At 49.2% G+C, this 26253-nt stretch overlaps 1 protein-coding gene across 1 annotated transcript in view; it reads right to left on the minus strand.

Moving 5' to 3' along the window:
- Positions 1-565: 565 nt before the first annotated feature.
- The window catches only part of LOC146816660 (adhesion G protein-coupled receptor F3-like), a 249865-nt gene continuing 224177 nt past the window's right edge, over positions 566-26253 (minus strand). The window contains exon 9 of the mRNA XM_085609540.1: positions 566-2830. The gene's annotated coding sequence lies outside the window, so the exon portion shown is untranslated. The remainder of the gene's footprint in view (positions 2831-26253) is intronic.

Here is a 26253-nt window from a genome sequence, read left to right on the forward strand (position 1 = left end):
CGTACTATTTTTAAACGGAAATACGCATTAGCGCATTAAACATTTAACTGTTTTCCTTTTTTTCACCTCTTTGCTGTGAACTAACCCCTTGAAGTATAGTTTTTGGGAAATCTTTAAACTCAATTTACCCACTCACACTAAACATGTTAGGAGTATGTGTCCATGTGGTAAGGAGGTCTAAAGCCCTTTTATCTGTTGTAAATATCTACAAAGTTACAACTTTGTGGGTGCTCCCTCTTCTTTCAACTGCCATTCTTTTACCCTCCCCTAGCAATTACCTAAAATAAAGAGCTGAGGAAAACGACTGTAGATAAACCTTCATTGAATCATCTTCTGATGTGATAGAGAATTAACTATTTTCAACCCTTGCCTCCAGTTTGCATTCATCCAACTTTCAAACTTTTAATAAAACACTTTCCTGATGAAATGTATTATTCCATAATATTGGCACTTTTAAAGGAAAGATATAATTGATAAATTTGAATTAGGAGATTGTTAACATTCAGCTACTAATGATATCTACGATATAATTGTTATAACACAAAAAGACAACCAGGTTGTATTGGGAAACCTTCTTCAATTTATTTGATGTTGTGACAAATAAATGGCTAAGATATTTTCTATTTTTCAAGGACTTTACAATTACATAAATCATCAGTGAAAACATGAAGCACAAACCAACTTTTTATCAAGGAAAATAAGAAGCCATAAGGCAGAGATTCTGAAGTTTGACTTAACTATCAATGGCCTCACTAATGGACCCTCACACTCTGTCATATGTTGAAAATGTAGTCTCATAGCAAAATCCAGAAATTGATGATTAGCTGCAATTTCTGACAATCATGGTTCTGATGTTCAAAAACTCAAATAGTTGTTTTACAAAAATGAATGTGTGTACATTTGCTACGATTTAAGTTTAACACTTTTAGCGATGTTACTGGTCCATAGGGGAAATACTTCAGAATGCTTAATTCCTCTGTTAGTGTAATATGATGCTTCTAGATGGATGAATATTTATCAAGATTTTTGGTGAGTGATCTGCAATATTATATAATCCGTTTCAACATTTCACCTGGGTGAATGTTATACATTTCTCACACATGTATCAGTCTTTTAGCATATTTACAACATGAAGACAAATTTCGAATATGGTTGGCATGTATTCAATTACAGCCACAGTTACACATAGTTAAACAAAAGTGGCAGAATGGAAATTCACATTTAGAAAAAAAAACTGTTTAGACCCGGGTAGAAGTACACTTCTTAGCTGAGGGGAAGATAATTTACTTGGGATTTCCCTCAGTTCAATCATTTCCTTTCACTAAACAATGTGTTCAACATATGGATCTATGAATAGTTTTAGAAGAAACTTTAATATCTACACTCACTTCTTGATGTTATTTACTATTACAATTGTTTCTCAAATTATATAGCAGGGACCAATCAATGGGCACTAACAACATTGACTATGGCCCTTCAAAATATTTATATGACAACCATCCAGCAAAAAACAGTAAGACCTCCCATGAGGAGCATTGCACTTTTTGGTTAAAGATTATACTAAAACTCAACATATGGTAATATGTTCTAATTTTTGAAGATGGCGAAAAGCAAGCTAATGAAGCCTGCAACAAAATGTAGGTGAAGGCTCATTTCCAAAAAGAGGAATCTCCTCTACATAGCTGAAGTAGTATAAGAGAAATTGTGACTTCTGTCTTAGTACATCACTTTGTGTTATGTGTGTAACCTATGGCAGGATGGAATAGTAAGAATGATAGACCTCTTTCTCTTTTTTGAGGGGATAATATTGTCTTGTTTTCTCCTAAAAGGTGTGTATCACAGTTGCATTTCTTCAAAAATTATGGAAGTGCATTTTTCATCCAGGAAAATGGTACAGTGAGTTTGAAGTCAAGAGCTAGTGAATACTAGTTAATTTAAAAATATTGATCCTTAATGTCTTAATTAAAAAAAAAATCCTTTTCATGCTAGATTGTGGATCAATTATATACATTTTCTTTCTTTTATGATTATTTTCTGTTGACTATAAAAGACCTTATACAATTTGAACTTGTTTATTTGCATGTATAATATAACAATCGTATAAATAACTAAAAACTCAAAAGCAGAAGGGGTCTGCCACCTTCGGACTGATAACAATGGTTGCTTCCTTGATATTGAGCAACTTTATATTCCTACTTGTCCAAGAAATCATTGGAAATTGGAATAAAGATACAAGCAGGACCCCTTCACAATAGTGGGTTTTACCCTGTAAGTAGGAAAAAAAGCATTGAGTGACATCACTCCACTATCAAACCAAAAGTGGATTGATGTTTTTGGTTCTTTTAACAAGATTCATTGAAGAGAAGGAAAATTCACTTCTTAGAAATATCCTCAAGGAACATGTTAGGTACATTACCACCTTGTACAAACCAGTGCACCAGTCAATTTGAACACGAGTACAGTTTAATTACATTTTGTCACTAGTAGTAGACAGGTTTTTCATCCTTACGATGTATGGTGAGTTAACAGCATAATGCAAACATTTGACATTGCCAATTGTACACATAAGGAATATATTTATTGACATGATGTTTCTCTGATAGATCCAGTAATTACTGCTAGTGCTCTAACACCGGGCTAGACGCCGCTACCAAACACCCTTCTTAGAGGACAATGGTGAGTCTGATCATGCCACTGTTGCAGTAAGGTTGGGGTGAATTGTTCATCAGGTGAAGGCTGTGCTGTGATACTTCTTTCTCTGACAACTGATGGAACAAATGAGCTTTATTGGGCAAGAAAGAAATGCGCCCTGCCAGGGAAATATTTCCTCCTGAAGGGAAAGAAGCAGAGGCAAATGGGTCAAATGGTTACTGCATACATTATACATGTTCATTCAGTAGTAGGTAAACAGTGAGTCATGGGTCTAACTTGAAAGAACATCTAAGGAAAAGAGGAAAGAGTAATGCAAAATAATATTGCATATCCCCTTATCTGTAGTTTATCTCCATGGAGTTATTCCAGAATCACAAATACACAAAAATCCCAACAAGAAGACGGAGAAAGTGCAACACCTGTCCAGGAGATCATTGGCACTCACCCACAAACTGAACTTCATCCAACTTTTTTTTTCCAATTTTTTCTTTCGTTATTTTGCAGTTTAAATACAAAATACAATTCAATTTCAAATTTAGAATTTTAGCTAAATTAATTAATATTTATGAACATTCATATCACTGAGTTTCTGCAAGGTTTCAGAAGAAACTCGTCATTGGTTGGAATTCACATAACTTACTGCTGGGCTCTGCCAACTCACATGTTCTTTGATCAGCACCAGTTGTGCTATAAAACTATATTTGGTCTTATCTCATGATGAAAGGATGAGTCTGAAGTTTACAGGAGGCAGAAATAGTCAATCTCTACCTTAACACCAGAGAAGGTATGATAGCAAGTTGTACATTGCATTTAACATGACAATCATTCATTTTAATCATCCGTATAAGACTGAAGAAAACAGTAGTGTGCAAATGGGTTAATAATAGCACCTGTTACTTGCAAATGCTGTAATGTGGGATTTTAATGTCTGAAAGGTAAATGGCTAATTTTGAGCTTATTATTTCTGAGATCAATGATATATGAAGAGGCAATTAGCATGAGCGTGTAACATTGATTTTGTGAGTGTGTGTGTGTTCTTTTGATTAACCATTAGTGTCCAAAAAATATATCACACAACGTTTAGCCATATGTGAGAATTTGGGTGTATTATATGTAGGCTGTCCGGTTTTAGGTTTAAACCTATAATAACTGATAAAACCCCACCGAAAGGGAAATAGCTCTCACAGGTGTAAACATAAAAAAAAACAAAGAAACAACAACTGCATAACCACAAAATAAATGCTATTCAAAGAAAGGAAAAGAAGAGTGAAAGAGTCATTTTTGTTCTTCCTGAAGGGGTAATACAATATAACTTTGTTATACAAGCTAGCAGCAAGAAAGACTGGCTAACATTATTCTGCTTGAGTTTTGTTGTATAGGGATGTCACTAAAATATTGTTTCTTCTTCCTTTTGCTTTTTTCGGTCTAAAGATGCCGGGTTAATCTGAACATATAAACATCATATTTTATATTTTGGCTGATTTTGATTCTTTCACTGATAGGTAAAATGGCTGGTTTCGTAAAATCTTTCCCAATATGTGCCATCACATTTACCCACAGAAAAGGGGTCAAACCCCTTGATACATCAGCCCACAGTTTCTAGTGAGTCAGTATTGATAGTAGGTGAATTGCCAACACCCCAGGCTTTAAACATTCAATGCAAGGTTTAGTGACAAGTATATGTGAAAAGAGTGCTATCACCAAACATATGGGATAGTGGTGAAAACATGTCAACAGACTTTTGGAAACATGAAACGCATTGTCACTTGGAATGCTGCTGCTATAAGGTTCTTTCCAAGTTCAACAAAGAATGGAGTTATATTGTTTTCATTTGCAGTGATTCGGCTACGTATATGAAAATTGTGTGTGATGACCTGACAAAATCGATACCTGAGCTGAAGTGCTTCCCTGTAAGAGATCCTTGCCACTTTTAGATGGTGTGCTAAAAGCATCTTTACAATCTTCAGACTTACTGAAGAATTCTATTAACTTTTCAGTCCATTCTGGTGCACTGTTTTGTTATGCGCGGGAACTAAAACGCAAATATTTCTCATTTTATGCTTTGTGTGGCATCAAAGAAAGAGTCATCCCAACTGTGTCACTTAGCTGATGGTTCTCAGTCCAAGGGGCTGTGAATGCTATATTATCCATGTGGCAACAATTTACAGAATTTTTGCTGTGTGATGATGCCAAAGGGATCAAGGAGTGGTATGCAGTTCCTAAGGGTGATGGAAGGAAGGGGAAAGAGGGACAGAGGAGGGAGAGAGGAAAGCGAAGGAGAGTTGTGGGGAAACCAGGTAGGAGAAGGATCAGAGGGGGGAGAGCTCCAATAAGGAGCAAGGCCCTCACACACCCCGAGAGTTGTCATGTTTCATAATAGGGCACCTCCTCGTTGGGCCAGCGCTGCAATGCCCAAAAGGCCCCTCAGGGGGGCTCTTTGCTGGAGGTTTTTAGAATAGCACACCAGGAGGCTCTATGTGTGGGGGGGCATAGAGTAGTGAGTAGAGTGGGTGCAGTACGTGTAATAAAAATTGCAATGAGTGCTCCAGGGAACCTTTATTAACTGATCACTATGGTATGGTTAAAAACGAGACTACAAGGGGGGCGAGGCTTGGAAGGCCATCATGGCGGATGCAGCCTAATCAAGCTCTGCGTGTCCATGCCATAATCCGCATATCATCTGGCATTAATCCTGTTCAGAGAAACTTAATTGGCGAAAGCATTGATCCCGACAGCATGAAGTGCCTTCTTTCCTGACGTCTGGCTGATGGAAAACCGCGACAAGTGCTTCGTCGCACATGAGACCGCCGGAGGGGTGCAGACCGGTTCCCGGGTGGACGGCTCCCGCATGGGGCACGGACCAGCTGATAAGGGCGCAATAGTGGGGCCAGAGCCCTGGAGGTGCACGTCTTGGTGACAGCTAAGGGGTACCCCAAGTTATCTGGCCCCCCGCACGGCACTCTGCCGTAGTGCCGGCCCAGCGTGCACGGTGCACGGACCAGCTGATAGCGGCGTGACAGTGGGGCCGGAGCCCCAAAGGTGAGCGACTCAGCGACAGCAGGGGTGCCTTGTGTCATCAGGCCCCCCTGCACGGCAATCTGTGATGGTGCTGGCCTGGCAGACGAGGGGAGCCCGCCCTCCTTCCCCCGGAGTGCTTTTACTCACATGGAGAGGCCTCGACTGGGGCTCTCTTGCTGCATTGAGCCGCTGGGAGGACCTGGCACCCCTGAGACGCCGGACGCTGCCGGGCCATAGCCCCCACCACTGCCGGGGGAGGAGGAATCGGACGATCGCTGCTGCGGCCTACCTGCAAACCCTACAGGCATTGGGGCCTCGAGTTCTGCTAGGGCCGCCATCTTCTCTCTCTCTCTCCCCCCCACGCAGTGCTCCGACGGAGGCAGATTGGGATCAATCAATCAATCAATCACATTTGTAGAGCGCGCTACTCACCCGCGAGGGTCTCAAGGCGCTGGGGGGGGGGGTGCCGCTACTGCTCAGAGAGCCAGGTCTTGAGGTGCTTCCTGAAGGAGAGGTGGTCCTGGATAGTCGTAGGTGGGCGGGGAGGGAGTTCCACGTCTTGGCCGCCAAGTAGGAGAAGGATCTTCCTCCTGTGGTGGTTCTGCGAATCCGTGGGACGATGGCGAGGGCGAGGCTGGCAGAGCGGAGCTGGCGGGTAGGTGTATAGAACGTGAGGCGGTTGTTGAGGTATTCGGGTCCCATGTCGTGGAGAGCCTTGTGTGCGTGGGTGAGGAGTCTGAACGTGATCCTCTTGTTGACGGGGAGCCAGTGCAGGTCTCTCAGGTGGGGAGAGATGTGGCTGTGTCGGGGGATGTCCAGGATGAGTCGTGCCGATGCGTTCTGTATGCGCTGGAGTCTTTTCTGTAGTTTGGCCGTGGTCCCAGCGTAGAGGGCGTTTCCTTAGTCCAGTCGGCTGGTGACGAGGGCCTGGGTGACCGTCTTCCTGGTTCCAGTGGGGCTCCATCGGAAGATCTTTCGGAGCATGCGGAGGGTGTTGAAACAGGTAGACGTAACGGCGTTGACTTGCTTGGTCATCGTGAGGGAGGAGTCCAGGATGAAACCCAGGTTGCGTGCGTGGTCCGTGGGTATGGGGGCGGGGCCCAGAGCTGTGGGCCACCAGGAGTCGTCCCAGGCGGAGGGGGATGGTCCGATGATGAGGTCTTCCGTCTTGTCTGAGTTCAGCTTCAGACGGCTGAGCTTCATCCATTCCGCGACGTCTTTCATTCCTTCCTGGAAGCTGGATCTGGCGGTGGTGGGGTCGTTGGTGAGGAAGAGGATGAGTTGGGTGTCGTCTGCATAGGAGATGATGTTGAGGTTGTGTTTGCGTGCGATGGCTGCGAGGGGGCTCATGTAGACATTGAAGAGGGTAGGGCTGAGTGAAGATCCTTGGGATATGCCGCAGATGATCTTGGTGGCTGCTGCGCAGAAGGGCGGGAGACGGACTCTCTGAGTTCTGTCGGAGAGGAAGGAGATGATCCATTCCAGGGCCTTTCCTTGGATCCCAGCGTGGTGGAGGCGGGTTGTCAGGGTGCGGTGGCAGACCGTGTCGAATGCGGCCGACAGGTCGAGGAGGACGAGGGCGGCAGTTTCACCGTTGTCGAGTAGGGTCCTGATGTCGTCGGTGGCTGCGATGAGGGCGGTCTCAGTGCTGTGGTTCGCTCGGAATCCGGACTGTGATGGGCCGAGGGCGCCGTTTGTCTCGAGGAAGGTGGTCAGCTGTTTGTTGACGGTTTTCTCGATTACTTTTGCGGAGAAGGGGAGGAGCAAGATGGGACGGAAGTTCTTGAGGTCTGTGGGGTCCGCGGTGGGTTTCTTCAGGAGGGCGCTGATTTCCGCATGCTTCCAGCTCTCCGGGAATGTGGCAGATGCGAAGGAGCTGTTGATGATATCTCGGAGTTGGGGTGCGATGATGGAGCCGGCTTTGTTGAAGATGTGGTGTGGGCAGGGGTCGGTTGGGGAGCCGGAGTGGATGGTGTTCATCGTGTGTGTGGTGTCTTCAGTGCTCACAGGGTTCCAGGCGCAAACGGTGGTGGTGGGGGCGTAGGTCCGGTGGATGGGTATGTAGTCTGAGCGCTGAAGCTTTCATGTATGTCGGCGATCTTGCGGTAGAAGAACGTGGCGAGTGAGTCGCAAAGGTCTTGCGACGGCGTGATGTCGTTGTTGCTGACGCTGGGGTTGGAGAGCTCTTTAACGATGCTGAAGAGTTCCTTGCTGTTGTGGTTGTTGTTGTCCAGTCGGTCTCTGAATGAGGTCCTTTTGGTGGTGCGGATCAGCTGGTGGTGGTTGCGGATGGCGTTCTTGAGGGCTGTCATGTTTTCTGTAGATTGGTCGTGGCGCCAGGCTTTCTCGAGGGAACGGCAGGATTTCTTGGAGTCTTTGAGGTCGTCGGTGAACCATGAGGCATTCTTGCTGTCGTGATTGCTAGGGGGGTTCTTCAGTGGTGCAAGGGCATTGGCGCAGTTGGTGATCCACTGCGTGAGGTTGCGGGCTGCTTCGTTGGGGTCCGTAGTGTTGGTGGGTGTGTTTTGGCTCAGGGAGGTGGTGAGCTGGTCGGCGGTGATCTTGCTCCAGCATCTTCAGGGAGCTTGTTGCTGGTGGTGGAGAGTCGTGGTTTTCCTGAAGTTGAAGTGGACGCAGCTGTGATCCATCCAGTGTAGCTCGGTGGAGTGGCTGAAGGAGATGTGGTTGCTGGAGGAGAAGATGGGGTCAAGCGTGTGGCCGGCGTAATGTGTGGGGGTGTTGACCAGTTGCTTGAGTCCGAGGTTGGCGAGGTTGTCTAGCAAGGTGGTGGTGTTATTGTCCTTGTTGTCGTCCAGGTGGAAGTTGAGGTCCCCTAGGAGGATGTAGTCGGGGCAGGTGAGGGCGAGCGGGCTGATGAAGTCTGCGATGACTTCGCTGAATTGAGTGCGTGGTCCCGGGGGTCTGTAGATGAGAGTACCTCTGAGGGTGGTCTTGGGGTCGGTGTGTATCTGGAAGTGGAGGTGCTCGGCGGTGGTGAGGGTGTCTTCGGTGTTGGTCGTGACGCGGATGGTGTTTTTGTAGACAATGGCGATGCCACCTCCGGTGTGGTTGACGCGGTCCCTCCGGGTGATCTTATAGCCGTCCGGGATGGCTATGGCGATGTCGGGGGCTGAGGAGGCGTTCATCCAGGTTTCCGTAAGGAAGGCGACGTCCGTCGTTGTCGTGTCTAGGAGGTCCCAGAGTTCGACGGCGTGCTTGTGGACGGAGCGGGTGTTGAGCAGGATGCACTTGAGGTGGTTGCTGTTGGTGCCTGTTCTGTGTTCTGGTGGGTGCGGTGAAGGACCGGGGGCAGGTGAACTTGCAGGCATGGCAGGTGAAGGCTCCGTGGGTGCGTTTTGGGGTGGCTCGGAAGCAGGCTGGCGGTCGGCCTGTGTTGAGTGCGTGGAGGGCGGCGGCGTCGTAACTCCGACGGGTGGGTTGACTCCAGCGCGAACCAGGGGTCCTGGCACTGGGCGTGGTCCAGGCGCGGACGGGCGCAGATGGGCTTACCTTAGGCGCGCCTTCGGCACGCCAGCGGCGCGCCCGCTGCGCGGCCGCTGCGCGGCCTCCATTTAAGGGGTAGTGGGAGGGAGAACCAGCTGAGAGGCGGGAGCGGGGTGGCGAATGGGGCAGCGGGGGGCAGTGTCGTAGGGACGCAGCGGCGGGAAGGAGGACCGGGGGGCAGAGGGGGAGGGGTCACAGAGGGGCGGGCGCAATCACGCAGGCACACAGGGTACAGAAGAAAATCGGGCGCAATCACGGTGGCACACAGGGCACAGAAGAAAAAACGGGCACAATCACGGGGTGCACGGGGCACAGAAGAGAAACGGGAAACAACAGGGCACGGGGGAACCGGGGACAGAGACACAGACGCGGCAGGCCCAGGAGAGCTTACCGGGCAGCAGCAGTAACGAGGGCACAGGCGGGCGGCTGCACAGGAGGACCGTGTGGTGGCTGGGGGGGCGACCTACCTGCAGGCAGGGTCAAAGTTCGCTCCCTTCAGTGCTGCGCGGCCTCCATTTAAGGGGTAGTGGGAGGGAGGACCAGCTGGGACGCGGGAGCGGGGTGGCGAATGGGGTAGCGGGGGGCGGAGTCGTAGGGACACAGCGGCGGGAAAGAGGCCCGGGGGCAGCGGGGGAGGGATCACAGAGGGGCGGGCGCAATCACGGGGGCGCACACAGGGTACAGAAGAAAAACGGGCGCAATCACGGGGGCACACAGGGTACAGAAGAAAAACGGGCGCAATCACAGGGGCACACAGGGTACAGAAGAAAAACGGGCACAATCACGGGGGCACACAGGGTTGGGAGTGAACTGCAGTGGCCCTGTCGACGGCGGGACAGTCCGGGCAGCTGTTGTACATCTTCACCTGACTGGGGTCTCTCGTCGGTCACTGATGCCGCCTTCCCGCAAGCCCTGCCAGCTAGGAGACCCACGTTCCCGCTCGGGCCCTCGCCCTGTCTTGAGAGGAGCCGCTTGTTAGAAATGGGGGTCTCTAGTTGCCAATGGCTGGCCACTGTCCAAGTAGGGACCTTTCTTCCTAAGTCAGAGTAAGCGGGCTACACCCTTTGATAACCCCTGCGCAACCCTGTGGTAACGTAGCACAAGCAGTTAGGCAGAGGCAGTGTGTGAAGCATTTATGACCATACACAGTAACACAGTGAAGAACACTACAAAAGGACACCACACAAGTAGTTATAAAAAAATAAGTATCTTTATATATAGACTTAACACAAGACCAATAACAGTAAAAATCCACAATACTAGAAAATAGGGTTACTCTTGAAAGGCTGCAAAAATAGTTCAAAGTGTGCAAAGAGGAGTTCAGTTCAAGGCAGTGGTCTCTGCGACCCTTTTACTCACAAGATAACTGGATTCTGTAGCAAAGCAACCAACATGTCGCTAAGGAGTTGTAGCAATGATTTTCCTTATGCTAACCAGCGATGCGTTGAATCCTTGCCGCAAGGGAGGATGATGCGCTGATTTGTGTGAAGGACAAAGCGACAAACTTCTACACGCTAAGCCGGCGATGCGATGAAATCCTTGCAGCGAAGGGAGGATGATGCGCCGAGCCTGTTGCGTGTGCGATCTTGTTGCGATGAAAAGAAATGGCGCCCGCGAGGGAGCGACGATCCTGGTGTGATGCGATGAAAATGGCGAATGCTCGGCGTCCGCGCTGCGATGTCGTGAAGCGATGAACTTGAGGCAATGATCTTTGGTTAGCGAGTGCTTTGAGGCTCGCAAACATGCAATGCGATAATCTTCGGGTTAGCGAGCATTTGGCAGCCCGCACACAGGTGATGCGATAATCTTGAAGTCAGCGAGCCTTTGGCAGCCTGCAGACGGGCGATGCGATGATCTCCGGTAGCGAGCACTCAGCGGCAGCAGCGCGATGATTTTCCTTACGCTTTTCAGCTGCGGCGGCTCGATAACGGGTGTTAGCGATGATTTTCAGCACTCTCTTCTCCATAGTAGAACTAGAGGCCCTGGAACTCACAGGAGCCTCATCTGCAGATAGAAATCCTCGCTGGGAGGAAACAGGAGGCTGGTGGTGGAGTCTGATGTGCCTGAGACTCCAGCAGGAGGCTAGCTCTCTTCTAGCCCTTGGGTGATTGCTGTAGAAAGATAAAATAAAAGTTCCTTCAAAGTCCTTTTCCTCTTCTTCCAAGTCCAGTAGTAACCACTGCAGGCCAGTCCAAGAAACAGCACACAAGCACAAGGACAGTCCTCTCCTGCAGATTCCTTCAGTTACACAGACAGAGGTTCCTCTTGTTGTCCAGGAGCAATACAAATTGTAGGGGTTTCAGCACAGATATTTATACCCCAAATGTCTTTGTTCTAAAGAGTCACAAGTCACTGAACCCAGCCAGAACCAGTTCTGCCCAGCCCTGGAGCACTTTGTTTACCAGGCTGCATCCTTCCTTTCAGAAAGAGGGGCTCTGCCATCAGAAGCACAGAGGGAGGTGGAGCCAGCATTCACCTTGCCAGGCACAGCCCTATTCAGGTCCAGGAGCTACCCCCCCCATACTCCAATGCAGATCTCTCTATTCAACCCAGGTCTGACTCAGCCTGCCCTGTCCCTCCAAAACCAGACAGCCAATACACATAACAGCAAAGCACACTGGAAGGCTTAGGCAAGAAAATACCAACCTTCTAAAAGTGGTATTTTCAAACACAGAATATAAAAATAAACTTCACTAAAAGATGTATTTTAATATTCTGAGCTCAGGCATACTAAATTCGTTTTCCTACCATGTTCTGTGGGTCAGTTAGGACTATAGGATGTAATAGCCAAACCTCCCATTCTGGCCTATGGAGAACAGGTAGCCTTACAGTAGTGAAAAACAAAATTGGGTGTAATTCACTACCAGGACATGCTACACACATCAAACATGTTCTAACTTACACATACAATGCACCCTACCATAGGGGTGGCTTACATAATGCCAAGGGAAGGTTCAGGGGCTGGGAAGTGGGTGCACTTCACAGCCAAGATGGCAGTTCTAGACTGCACACAGACACTGCAGTGGCAGGTCTGAGACACACTTTACAAGCTGCTTTTGTGGGTGGCGCAAACCAGCGCTGCAGGCCCACCAGCAGCATTTGGTTTACCAGCCCTGGGCACATACAGGCCACACTACTAGGGACTAACAGGCAAACCAAATAAGCCAATCATGGATATACCAATTCTCATGTCATCTTTACACAGGGAGCATTTGCGCTGTGGCACTGAATGGCAGTGGCACAGTGCCCAGTGCATCTATTACCTGCAAAAACAGAGGAGACAACAGCGAAAAATGGAAGGGAGCCCCCCACGCCAATGGTGCCAGGTCTAACACGCGTCCCCTCCAGCTGAAATGGGGGGAGAACTACCCATCCCCTTGGAAGTTCTCATCCCTAAGGCGGAAAAATCTGGACAGACCATCAGCATTGGCGTGCTCTGTACCAGAGCGATGTTCCACCGTGAAGTCCATAGCCTGTAGGGAAATGGACCACCTCAACAACTTGGGATTCTCACCCCTCATCTGCATCAACCATCTGAGGGGCCTGTGGTCTTTCTGAACCCGGAGGTGAGTCCCAAACAGGTATGGTCTCAGCTTCTTCAGTGCCCAGACCACAGCAAATGCCTCACGCTCAATTGCACTCCACCTCTGTTCCCGTGGAAGTAGCCTCCTACTGATGAAGGCTACAGGTTGGTCTAGTCCCCCCTCATTCATCTGTGACAGAACAGCCCCCACCCCATGCTCTGAAGCGTCTGTCTGGACAATAAATTCCTTAGCAAAATTGGGCGCCTGGAGTCTGGGTGCTGTTTACATGGCAGTCTTGAGGGCATCAAAAGCTTTCTGACAGGTGTCAGTCCAGTTCACAATCTTTGGCCGTTTCAGTCAAGGGTGCAACAATGTTGCCATACCCCTTGACAAACCTCCTGTAGTAACCCATAAGTCCTAAGAAGGCCCTCACCTGGGTCTGGGTCCTTGGGGTCTCCCAAGCCAGGATGGTTTCAATCTTGGGTTGGAGGGTTGCCACCAGGCCACTCCCCACCTGGTGTCCCAAGTACACCACAGAACCCTGCCCAATCTGGCACTTACTGGCCATGATTGTGAGGCCTGCTCTGCGCAGCGCCATCAACACTTCCCAGAGGTGGTGCAAGTGGTCCTCCCAGGAGGAACTAAACACTGCAATGTCATCCAGGTAGGCGGCACTGAAATCCTCCAGCCCAGTCAACACCTGGTTGACCAACCTCTGAAAGGTGGCAGGGGCATTCTTCATCCCAAAGGGCATCACACGGAACTGGTAGTGCCCATCTGGGGTGGAGAATGCTGACCTCTCCTTTGCCCCATCAGTTAAGGCGATCTGCCAGTACCCAGACGTTAGATCAAACGTGCTGAGGTACCGGTCAGCCCCTAACCAATCTATGAGCTCATCAGCTCTGGGAATGGGGTGCGCGTTGGTCCTCGTGACCGAATTGAGACCTCGGTAGTTCACACAGAACCTAAGTTCCGGAGTGTCACCAGGTGCTGCAGCTTTTGGTAACAAGACCACGGGGCTGGACCAAGGGCTCCTAGAGGACTCAATCACCCCTAGGGCAAACATTTTGGAGACCTCCTCCTTAATGTAGGCCCTGACCCTGTCAGTCACTCTGTAAGCCTTGTGCTTGACAGGAGGACTGTCCCCGTTGTCTACCTCATGGACGCACCAATCAGTGACACCAGGCACCAGGGGAAACAAATCAGAAAATTGCCCCAACAGCTAGTGACAATCTCTCTGCTGCTCAGGGGTCAGTGTGGTGGAGAGGACCACACCCTCCACTGACCCATCCTTCTCTCCTGCACACAGGAGGTCAGGAAGAGGCTCACTCTCCTCCTCCATTCCAGCATCTGTGGCAAGAATCATGCCCACTTTAGACCTCTCAAAGTGGGGCTTTAGACGGTTCACATGCAGGACCCGATGGGGGTTCCTGGGAGACTTAAAGCCCACCAAGTAGGTAACTGGACTTTTGCACTCCACCACCTCAAATGGACCGGTCCACTTATCTTGGAGTGCACAAGGCTCCACTGGGGCCAGTACCCAAACCTTCTGACCAGGTTGAAACTCGACCAGAGTGGCATTCTGGTCATGCCATCGTTTCATCTCCTCCTGGCTGGCTTCCAGATTTGCCTCAGCAATTTTTCTGAAACGCCGAGTCTGGTTCCTGAAGGCCAACATGTAGCTAAATACATCTTGGGGAGGTTTCCTGGGAGATTGCTCCCAGCCTTCCTTGACCAGACTCAGAGGCCCTCTTACCGGATGGCCATAGAACAGTTCAAAGGGACTGAACCCTAAGGACTTCTGGGGCACCTCACAGTATGCAAACAACAGGCATGGCAAGAGGACATCCCACTTACTCCTCAGGGGCTCTTCTAGGCCCATGATCATGCCCTTCAAGGTCCGGTTGAACCTTTCAACCAGACCGTTACCTTGGGGGTGGTAAGGAGTGGTGAACTTATAAGTTACCCCACACTCCTTCCACAGAGACTCCATATACTGGGAGATGAAGTTGGTACCCCTTTCAGACACCATCTCTCTGGGGAACCCCACGCGGGAGAAGATCCCCATCAGTGCACGTCCCATCACGGGGGCCGTCACTGTCCTGAGCGGGATGGCTTCAGGGTACCGGGTGGCATGGTCCACCAAGACCAGGATGTACCGGTTACCCATGGCTGTCTTGGGGTCCAGAGGCCACACAATGTCAATGCCCATCCACTCGAATGGGGTACTAACAACTGGAAAGGGCTGGAGTGGGGCTTTGATCTTCCCCCTACTCTTCCCACTTGCCTGGCAAGTCTCACAGGTTCTGCAATACGTATCTGAGCTCCTGCGCATCTGGGGTCAATAAAAGTGGGTTGCCAGCCTCTCAAAGGTCTTGGTCTGCCCCAGATGTCCTGCCAATGGAATGTCATGAGCCAACCCCAGTAGGAAGGCTCTGAAGCACTCGGGTACCACCAGCACATGGGCTGACCCCGGCTCAGCAGCCTTAGGCTCGCTATACAGGAGACTGTTCTCCCAATAAATCAGATGTGAACCAGACATGTCACCCGCTGCCTGGGCTGCAGCCTGTCGCGCACACCCTCAAGAGAAGGGCAAACTCTTTGCTGCTCACAAAACTCCTCCATGGTGGGCCCTGCTTCCTGCTGCCAATGGGTCAGCTCAGGCAGGTCCCCCAGGTTGGCACTCTGCTCCCCAGTAGGCTCCAGGGCATCCCCCTCAGGGTCTGCTCCCTCCTGGGACGTGGGAACCAAGGGGGCCGGTTTCCCGCGCCCCCTGCTCCTTCTCTCTAAGGCAGGGACCTGGGCCATACTCTCAGGCTCCAGATCTTTCTCAACACCCTCCTTGTCTGCCATGGACCGAGTGGTAGCACACGCCCACTCAGGCAGACCCAACATTTTCAAGTGAGATTTCCCCTCCACCATAGCCCACGGGGAGTTCTCTAAATCATTGCCCAACAGACAGTCTACAGGCATAGCGGGCCTCACAGCCACCTGAAGAGTTCCTGAGACCCCCCCACTCAAAGAGAACCTGAGCCACCTCACATTGGCTCTGAGTTGTCTGCGGACACTACTGGGTAGAATGCATGGGGAACAATCTGCTCTTTGGACACCAACCGGGAGCTGACAGCAGTTACACTGGCTCCTGTGTCCCTTAGAGCCTCCACTCTATGGCCATTGATGGTCACCCACTGCCTGTACTTTTTAGTGTTATCAGGCAGTGCAGGCTTAGGGACCATCTCAAAGTCTCCTAGTGAGACAAGGGTCAATTCTACGGGATCCCACCCACCTTGGGCACCCATCTCCTCCCCTCCCAGGGCTACACTAGCAAGCTGGCGGGGTGGTGCACGGGGTGGTGCAGGAGCATCCCTTTGGGGACACTGTGGATCAAAGTATCTGTGGCCCACTTGCCCACACTTAAAACAAGTAAGGGGCCCCCTCTGAACAGGCCTACCTGTCCGGGGCACTGGCTTCTTATATTGGGGAGGCTGGGACACCACTGCTTGGTTCCCTTGGGAATTCCTTTGGGGCCCTCTGTGGAACTCCCTTGGTTTACCCCTGTCCCCCCACCTCTCTTCTGGGGACCCTGTCCACCTTTGGTGAAGTCTCCCACTGGATCCTTGCGAACCCGTGTGCGAACCCAGCGGTCCGCCTCCTTAGCAAGCTTCCTAGGGTTAGTTAGCTTGCAATCAATCAGGTGCTGGCGTAGCTCAGGAAAACAATTACTAGATAAATGCTCCCATGCAATCAAATCATAAAGTTGCTCAAAAGTTTCTACTTTGCTACCTTTTACCCAGCGCTCTATTGCTCTGCAAAAAAAAGACACATATTCAACCCACGTGGTACCCTCTAGTTTCTTGCAGGTTCTAAATCTCTGCCTATACATCTCAGGGGTCAAACCATAGCGGCTAATCAAAGCTTTGTGGTATCTCATGTTAAGTAGCATTGAGGGGTTAACATTCTCATGGTAGAACTGGCTGATGTCATGGACTGTTGTACATTACATTGTTCTGAAAATCTACGGTTACTTGATTGACTGCTGGCTGATGGATGGGATCTTCTCTATTGCAATAAACTTCTTATCTACCATCAACCTGTCTGCCATTCAGCTTCTTACATGTGGGCATAAACCATCCTACTTTCTGGGGGCAGGTCCAACAAGGTATCCTTCCCCTCACTCACAAAGCGTCCCCACAACCCCACTCCCCAATCTTTCTCAGGGACCCGGTGGGACACCATAGCTAATTCATAAGCGGCAAACCATTGCCCAATATCTTCACTTTTATGGAAATCCTTAATAACCTCTTTGGGTATATACACTCTACTCTCAATATGCACTACTGGTATGCTGCCTCCAGAGGGGGAGATCTCTATACTCTTCGCTTTAATCTCCAACTCCATCAAAATTCTCTCATGCTCAAGTTTCACTTTCATCATTTCAAATTCTAACTTCTTATTCTCTAGATCCCTCTGACCATCCATTTTAAGCTTAGCCATCTCTATATTAGGCCGCCTACCTCTCTCCCTGTCCTCCATCTCTTCTGGAGTCAGACCCCTTGAGGACACACTAGTGCCCGGGCTGGAAACTGCTTTATCTCCTACCAAATCTACCACTTCATCCTGCTGCTCTCCTGCATTTTTTCCCCCCTCCACAGGCTCTTCCATATTCCTAGGGGCATCCCTGGCTTCTAACCAGGCCTTCAGCGCCTTGTAATACTCTTTCCCTCTAGTGAGACCTGTGATAGGGACTGTGAAGCGTTTGCAAAAATATTTGAGATGCTTGGCATTGTAGGTTTCTAATTTCTCTTCTTCCCAGGAGAGATCCTCAGAGGCATTGGATCTGGGCTTGCCCATTGTAGCAATAACTGGCAATAACAATCAAAAATAGAATCAAAACCGCAAAAAACGTACGTGGTTATGTTATGGTCTGCACTCACTAGTAGTGTACACTATAATTACTGTATGCGATCATAAATGCAAGTCCAGATCCTCACCGGTGACCACCAATGTTAGAAATGGGGGTCTCTAGTTGGCAATGGCTGGCCACTGTCCAAGTAGGGACCCTTCTTCCTAAGTCAGAGTAAGTGGGCTACACCCTTTGATAACCCCTGCTCAACCCTGTGGTAACGTAGCACGAGCAGTTAGGCTTATCTTAGAGGCAGTGTGTGAAGCATTTATGACCATACACAGTAACACAGTGAAGAACACTACAAGGGACACCACACAATAAGTATCTTTATATATAGACTTAACACAAGACCAATAACAGTAAAAATCCACAATACTAGAAAATAGGGTTACTCTTGAAAGGCTGCAAAAATAGTTCAAATGTGCAAAGAGGAGTTCAGTTCAAGGCAGTGGTCGCTGCGACCCTTTTACTCACAAGATACCTGGATTCTGTAGCAAAGCAACCAAAATGTCGCTAAGGAGTTGTAGCGATGATTTTCCTTACGCTAACCAGCGATGCGTTGAATCCTTGCCACAAGGGAGGATGAAGCGCTGATTTGTGTGCAGGACAAAGCGACAAACTTCTACACGCTAAGCCGGCGATGCGATGAAATCCTTGCAGCGAAGGGAGGATGATGCGCCGAGCCTGCTGCGTGTGCGATCTTGTTACAATGAAAAGAAATGGCACCACGCGAGGGAGCGACGATCCTGATGCGATGCGATGAAAATGGCGAACGCTCGGCGTCCGCGCTGCGATGTTGTGAAGCGATGAACTCGATGAGATGATCTTTGGTTAGCGAGTGCTTTGAGGCCCGCAAACATGCAATGCGATAATCTTCGGGTTTATTAACTTGTAGGGGTTTCAGCACAGATATTTATACCCCAAAAGTCTTTGTTCTAAAGAGTCAAAAGTCACTGAACCCAGCCAGAACCAGTTCTGACCAGCCCTGGAGCACTTTGTTTACCAGGCTGCATCCTTCCTTTCAGAAAGAGGGGCTCTGCCATCAGATACACAGTGGGAGGTGGAGCCAGCATTCACCTTGCCAGGCACAGCCCTATTCAGGTCCAGGAGCTACCCCTCCCCATACTCCAATGCAGATCTCTCTATTCAACCCAGGTCTGACTCAGCCTGCCCTGTCCCTCCAAAACCAGACAGCCAATACACATAACAGCAAAGCACACAGGAAGGCTTAGGCAAAAAAATACCTACCTTCTAAAAGTGGTATTTTCAAACACAGAATATAAAAATAAACTTCACTAAAAGATGTATTTTAATATTCTGAGCTCAGGCATACTAAATTTGTTTTTCTACCATGTTCTGTGGGTCAGTTAGGACTATAGGATGTAATAGCCAAACCTCCCATTCTGGCCTATGGAGAACAGGTAGCCTTACAGTAGTGAAAAACGAAATTGGGTGTAATTCACTACCAGGACATGCTACAAACATCAGAGCATGTCCTACCTTACACATACAATGCGCCCTACCATAGGGGTGGCTTACATGATGCCAAGGGAAGGTTCAGGGGCTGGGAAGTGGGTGCACTTCACAGCCAAGATGGCAGTTCTAGACTGCACACAGACACTGCAGTGGCAGGTCTGAGACACACTTTACAAGCTGCTTCTGTGGGTGGCGCAAACCAGCGCTGAAGGCCCACCAGCAGCATTTGGTTTACCAACCCTGGGCACATACAGGCCACGCTACTAGGGACTAACAGGCAAACCAAATAAGCCAATCATGGATATACCAATTCTCATGTCATCTTTACACAGGGAACATTCGCGCTGTGGCACTGAATGGCAGTGGCACAGCGCCCAGAGCATCTATTACCAGCAAAAACAGAGGAGACAACAGCGAAAAATGGAAGGGAGACCCACGCCAATGGTGCCAGGTCTAACACCGCTCCACCGGAGACAACTGAGGCACATGCTGTGGCAGCAGAATAGGTGGGAGATCATCATGGGCATTATAGTTTCATGGCCACTGGCAGGTTCGTGCAGCAGGTTGGTGGAGGACACGATGAGACCTACGCCTCTCAGCCGACTGGGGTCTGGTGAGCAAGCCCCCCCTGTCCTGCATCTACTCCGTAGCTCACATTGACGACCCCCCTTCTTAAACCAGGGAGACCTCTGGAGCCCCAGCCGAGATATATGGTCCCGGGCTCTGTCATATCCTTGGGGGCACTGTTGACGGGCGGTCTGACAGAGAGTCTGGTCCTCTTATAGGGTCTCCTTGGCAGGCAGTCGTGGGTTGCGGAAGCGGCTGAGCTAGGCTTGGTGCGGCGTGCGGCCCAGGACACGCCTGGATCCATGAGGGCCCGCTGATGTTGTTTCCCCGTGGTGGAGCTGGGCTCGGTCCCCGCAGTGCCTTTTGCGTTGAGGTTGTGCCTTCCCCTGTGCCAGCGCAGTCCCGGAATTAGCACCTCTTCTCTTCGACGCTTCTGCCACCTCCCCGACATTAACCGCAATGGGCAGAGACACACCTAGCAGGGCTGGCCCCAAACAGGGCACTTTGGATCACTTCACCACACCCGCTGGTGGTTCCACGGGGAGCGAGGGGGCAGGCTCGATGCCCCGTTAATGGGGCCCTGCTTGCGGCAATAAACGATGCCAGAGACAAGGTCGATGCCAAGAACAGCGCAGTGAGGTCGGAGGTCTCATTCCTGCAGCAGTATCTCAGGAAGGCAGTCGACCGCATCACGGCGGTGGAGGTGTGGGTCTCAGGGGTGGAGGACGCTGTGACCACCCTTCAGAAAAAAGTCAACAAACTCACCGTAGTATCCCAGGAACTCGCCTCTAGAGTGGAAGATGCAGAAGGTCGGGCGAGGCGCAATAACTTGCGCTTCGTGGGCCTGCCGAAGGGATGTGAAGGATCCTTCTGACCCGTTTCATTACCTGGTGGCTCACAGACCTCATGCCACAGGAACTACTCTCTACATGCTTTGTCGTAGAGCGCGCTCAGCGGGCATTGACCCAGGAGCTACCCCCAGGCGCAAATCCCAGGCCCGTAATCGCAAAGCTGTTGAACTACGCCGACCGGGATGCAATCTTGCAATTTGCTTGGACACGTAAAGAACGCTTTCAGCATGATTCAAGGCCCATAATGGTGTTCCCTGATTATACGTGCCTGGTCCAGCAGCAACGCCAGTCGTTCACAGCAGTGAAGCGCAGACGGCGTGACCTAAATTTGCAATATATGCTGTTATATCCAGCTAGGATGTGAGTGATATTCCTGCGGATTGCAACAAAATAGGCCTCGCAGAACCAAATCTAAGAGACGTCATAGATCCGGCTCAGACAGGCAATCCACCAGTCCACAACGCGTCTCTTGAGCCATCCAGTCACACCGCTAGCAGGCAGGTGTATGTCGCCGCGGACTGTTATTCGCTGAGACTCTCAAATCTAAGAGATGTCATAGAACCGGCTGAGACAGGCAATCCACCAGCCCACAACGCGTCTCTTGAGCCATCCAGTCACACCGCTAGCAGCCAGCTGAATGTGGCCGCGGACTGTTATTCGCTGAGACTCTCCTAATTCTCGCTTCCTCTGAATGGGCGTGGAAGCCAGACCATGGGGCTACCAGGCCCGAAACACTTCGATCCCCCCCTTGTTAAATGTATTGTGGGTGGGTTGGGCTCAGTTGGCGTGGGGGCCCGGGTATCCCCTGTTGGGGGCCTAGCGCACCCTATGCCGCAACAGATGCTGCTTGTTCATGGCAGTGTCAGGTGAGGGATATCTGGAAAATGTAGTTTTGTTGTTATTGTCCTTTATGCAGACTTGTTTTCTAGATTCCAAATTCATCACTATAGTGTCTTTAGAGATGGAGGAGGATACAGCCCCCCTCGGGGACCTTACAGTGGTTTCATGAAATGTTCGAGGTCTTCTTAATAAATTCAAACACGGCGCTGTTCCACGTCAGGCCAAAAAGTATGGGGCCGACATTTTACTCCTCCAGGAAACTCACTTATTTGGTATGAAAGTCCCTTGTTTGGCTCGCTTTGGTTACCATTATATTTACCACGCGGGATTCACCAGGGGCTCCCGGGGAGTAGCCATACTAATACATCGTAGGGTCCCGTTCCAACACATAGCCCACAGGGTAGATCCAGAGGGCAGATTTCTATTTGTCATGGGCACACTGTGCTGTGAGCATGTTACCATTGGTAGTATCTATGCTACCCCTTCACTAGGAGTGACCTTTGTCAACAGGATCTCTAGGGTTTGGGGGGAACTGCTGGAGGGTCTGACCCTTGTGGGGGGAGATTGGAATGACACGATGGGGCCAACTGACAGACAATATAGTACTGACCCTCCACCACCACTGGGTTCCTCTAAATTGCACATACTAGCGTCCACCTTAGGTTGGGTGGATGTCTGGTGAGAGTTTCACCCCACAGCTCTTAGTTACACATATCTGTCCGCGGGCCGCAATCTCGACTGGATTATTTCTTTGTGCCTTGCGTATATCTCCACAGGTTCTCACAGACTGCCCACCTCCCCCGGGGGCTCTCTGACCATTCCCCAATTTTCTCTTAAATTTCATACCTGCTCTCAGAAACCCCCCTTTCGGTGGCGCATGTCCCCCTGGCACCTCCGGAGTCCAGACTATCAAGACATTTTGCACACCGCGATCTCTGATTATTTGGACGCCAATGTCCCCTCCGCCCCGTCCCCTATGTAGGCTGCTGCATGCAGACTACATAGAGAAAATGGCCTGGCTGGGCCACTCTCCGCTACGCCTCACCAATCACAGGGAAGCTGCCTGCTGGCTGCTTCCTGTTCCTGCAGCAGGAACACACGGGAGTGGGATCTGGCTGCATCATTACACCGTGACTGGCCGGGAGCTGAGGCGACTCGGTAACCAGAAGTAAGGTACTTTTTATTTACAATTTTTTATTCCCCCCCCCCCAACCCCCCTCCCTCCCGCGAGCATGCCGGCCGCGGATGGATTGTTGGCGCCGTCATCAGATGTTTATAGGTACCTTGCCAATGGTGCACTTTGCATCTACCCTGGATGGATGAATGGCTGGCTGAGCCCCCCTATGATTTAAACCTGCTTTTACATGGTTAAACAGAGACACTTATGATGGGTTCACTAGTCCACCGAACTACCAGAAGTGCCCACTTGTAGACAGCCCTCAACCACCAAGAGCCCCTCAATTACAAACACCTAGCGTGCCCACATTACGTCACAGGCACTCTGACTTGTCAGAAACGCCAAATAGAGGATGGCGTGACATTGACAAGTAGCTTCACGTGCCTGATGCTAAAATGCCGCGACAACCAGGAGGCGGCAAACACCTTTCGTGCACTATCCTGAATGATTCCCAGTGCACAGCAATTAAATTATATTCAAACTTTGATCACAGGGTGCGAGGTTCCCAGCTCCCGGGCTATCTCATGTCTTGCATTCAAACGTCGTATTTTTGTTTGAGCGTGTTGAATTATGCTTTTATCAATGTAACCATTGGCTACTGAAGAAGGCGTCCTCTCCGAAATGCACCGGACGTGTAATTTGAATCACCTCATTGCCTTCAACAATGATGGAATTAAATAATTGGTGAAAACTATGAAAAACCCGTGTACCTGCATGCACCTTCTTGTCTAGAAGAAGGTCAAAGAAAGGGATGTCAGCTTAGAACACTGCCTTGGGTCAAAGTTTGAAAATAAAGTCATTGGTGTTCCATGGGGGTCACCAAAGCTGTCACCATAAACGCCTACATCTCCCCTCACACCGCCTTGGGGAGGATTGGAACTTAATGGACTCCTTTGTTCACCACCAGGCTCGTGTTCACTGTTTATAGTGACGACTCACATAGCGCCCTTACCTCATGGAATGCTTTCTTAGCATTTGCTACTGTTGTGTCACCGGCAGCTCAGCCCACACCATCACACGGGGTTACCATTCAATTGGTTAAGAGTAACAGCATCTCTTAATTAAGGCACTATGGGCCGATTCACAGAACTAACTTATAGTGATGACTCACATAGCGCCCTTACCTCATGGAATGCTTTCTTAGCATTTGCTACTGGTGTGTCTCCGGCAGCGCAGCCCACACCATCACACGGGGTTACCATTCAATTGGTTAAGAGTAACAGCATCTCTTAATTAAGGCACTATGGGCCGATTCACAGAACTAACTTAAGACAAAATCCTAAACTTACTACTTTTGGTATTCACAGAAGTTAGGATTTTGTCTTAAGTTTGTCTATAAGACAGACTTAAGACAGACTTAAGACAAAATCCTGTCTTAAGTCTGTCTTAAGTCTGTCTTAAGACAGACTTAAGACAAACTTAAGACAAAATCCTAACTTCTGTGAATACCAAAAGTAGTAAGTTTAGGATTTTGTCTTAAGTTAGTTCTGTGAATCGGCCCATAGTGCCTTAATTAAGAGATGCTTTTACTCTTAACCAATTGAATGGTAACCCTGTGTGATGGTGTGGACTGCGCTGCCGGTGACACAACAGTAGCAAATGCTAAGAAAGCATTCCATGAGGTAAGGGCGCTATGTGAGTCATCACTATAAGTTAGTTCTGTGAATCGGGCCCTATGATTTCATTGCAAAACATAAGTACAAGCGCGTGATAAAAACTTCATATAATAGATGCCCTAAACATGATGGCATTCAGATAGGAAACGCGACACGGGTGTTGTGAACTCCATATTCTGTGCCTTCCTGTGTATAGGCTGTTCGATAGTGGCCCTGCCCCAAAATCCGAATTTTAATTAATTTTTCTGATTCGGTGCTCCTTATATGAAGCCAGCATCTTTTCCTATTGCTGTAATGGAAACCATTCACAAGTGCTTAAGGATACGCACAGACACAGTGTACAATTCATTGTGCATGTTGGCAGTGGCACATTATTTTAAAGTAATTGGTGCTTAAAAAAACGTATTAAACATAAAAAAAAAGTCATTTGTGTTAGATGTATTGAATGTATTTTTCAATTAAATTTTATCAGTGCGTGTTCCGTAAACTATGGCAGTGCATTAAGTTCACGGCAGTGGAGGGGGTGGTGACATAACAGTGATGGCAAAGGAAGGTGATCATGTGAGGATGGTCACAGAGGAAGAGAATATCAGAGAATGGGGGTGACTGAGCAGATTAATGGCAGGAAAGGGTGACATTTTGTGGACTTTAAACTAGGATAGACCAAGAAATAGAGGGGCAGCTTTACAAGCTCTTTGCACCACTTTTGCGTCACTTTTAACATTGGAAAAGTGACGCAAAAGTAGCGTAAGGGGCTTGTACTTGACTCATGAAGATACTTGCGGCGGTCCAGTACTCAACACCAGTAAATACAAGTTTTGCGTTTTATAAAGCGCTGCACGTGGACTTTGTCCCTTCAGGGTGCTGTACTCATCGTCGAAGTATTCACAGTAGTGCTGAATAGAGGCGTTAAGATGGCAGTTTACGGCAGTGCAGCTTTCTGTGACATGTTTTATTCTTTGGGTTATCCTGGTACAATCTGCGTGGATTCTTGTATGAATGTTGTGTTTGTATAGCGCTAACCTAGCCGAAAGGCAGCGGGGTACCGCTATACTCAACATTACTGTATTGACACCGGTTCTCACTACAAGTAGAGTGCCGCTCACTTTTTTGGCGATAAGTAACGTAAGAAAAAATTGCCGGCAGGAGAGCTTGTCAATGGCTAATTTTGTCACGGCTAAAACACGCATGTTCACTTGCAGGCTACCACGCGGACCTACAGGCACTGCCACTAGAGAAGCCAATTCTGGAAGTGCAACCAGGTCGTTCTACATTTTGGCCCCACACTGAAGGTGTCTACACATACCTACTACCTTATGTGCTTAGGTCTCTGTGTGGGGTTATAGGGATTTGGTACAGTCAAAGTCCAAATAAGTGGAGAGAATGGAGCCTAAGGGCCCGAGCTCCCGACTTCTGAAATGGGTGGAGTACCTGGTTTGAGTCTCACTCTCGACGTTTCACAACATCCTGTGAATCTGCGCAAATCACTAGAGCCTAACAAACAACAAGCATTGGCATAGCCAATAGGTCTTGCTTTTGGGACCTTATAAGTGTTTAGCCATTCAACAGGTGCATAACTAAATACTTATAAGGTCCCAAAAGCGAGACCTATTGGCTATGCAAAGCAGCCGTGCGGCCGCGAAAGTGAAAGTAATCGCGGTAAAGCGCGGCGCGCGCCCACGCACATGCGCTGTAGCTCTAGGCTGGCCTGGTAGCACTTTTTGGAGCCCTCTCAATAAGTCTCGCCAGACCAGCGCATGCGCTGGGTCAGGCGAGACCTAAAAACGTGGCCTTTCCTGTTTGTAAGATAACTGGGGCTCATGTAAAACGCTTCAATGCATTCAGTGCAGATTAGCGCTATTTAACACTGATAGAAACAGACATTTCTCATAGTTTGTCACTGTGCGCATTGGGATTTTTCTTGTGTGCTCCTTCATAAACTTGCTGTGCCTGTGATTGTGAAACCTATTGTTATGCGGGATGAGGGTTACTTATTAGCTAAAGTAACCACTCGTTTAGACTCATTGCACAGCACTCTGACCTCCAGAGATCTGGCTTAGTAATATTATTGTGAAAATGTGATTTACATGCAAGCGAGAGGGGCCACTGCAAGCTGTTTCAT

This window comes from Triturus cristatus, chromosome 6 (genome assembly GCF_964204655.1).
Source record: "Triturus cristatus chromosome 6, aTriCri1.1, whole genome shotgun sequence".
Lineage (NCBI taxonomy): Eukaryota > Metazoa > Chordata > Amphibia > Caudata > Salamandridae > Triturus > Triturus cristatus.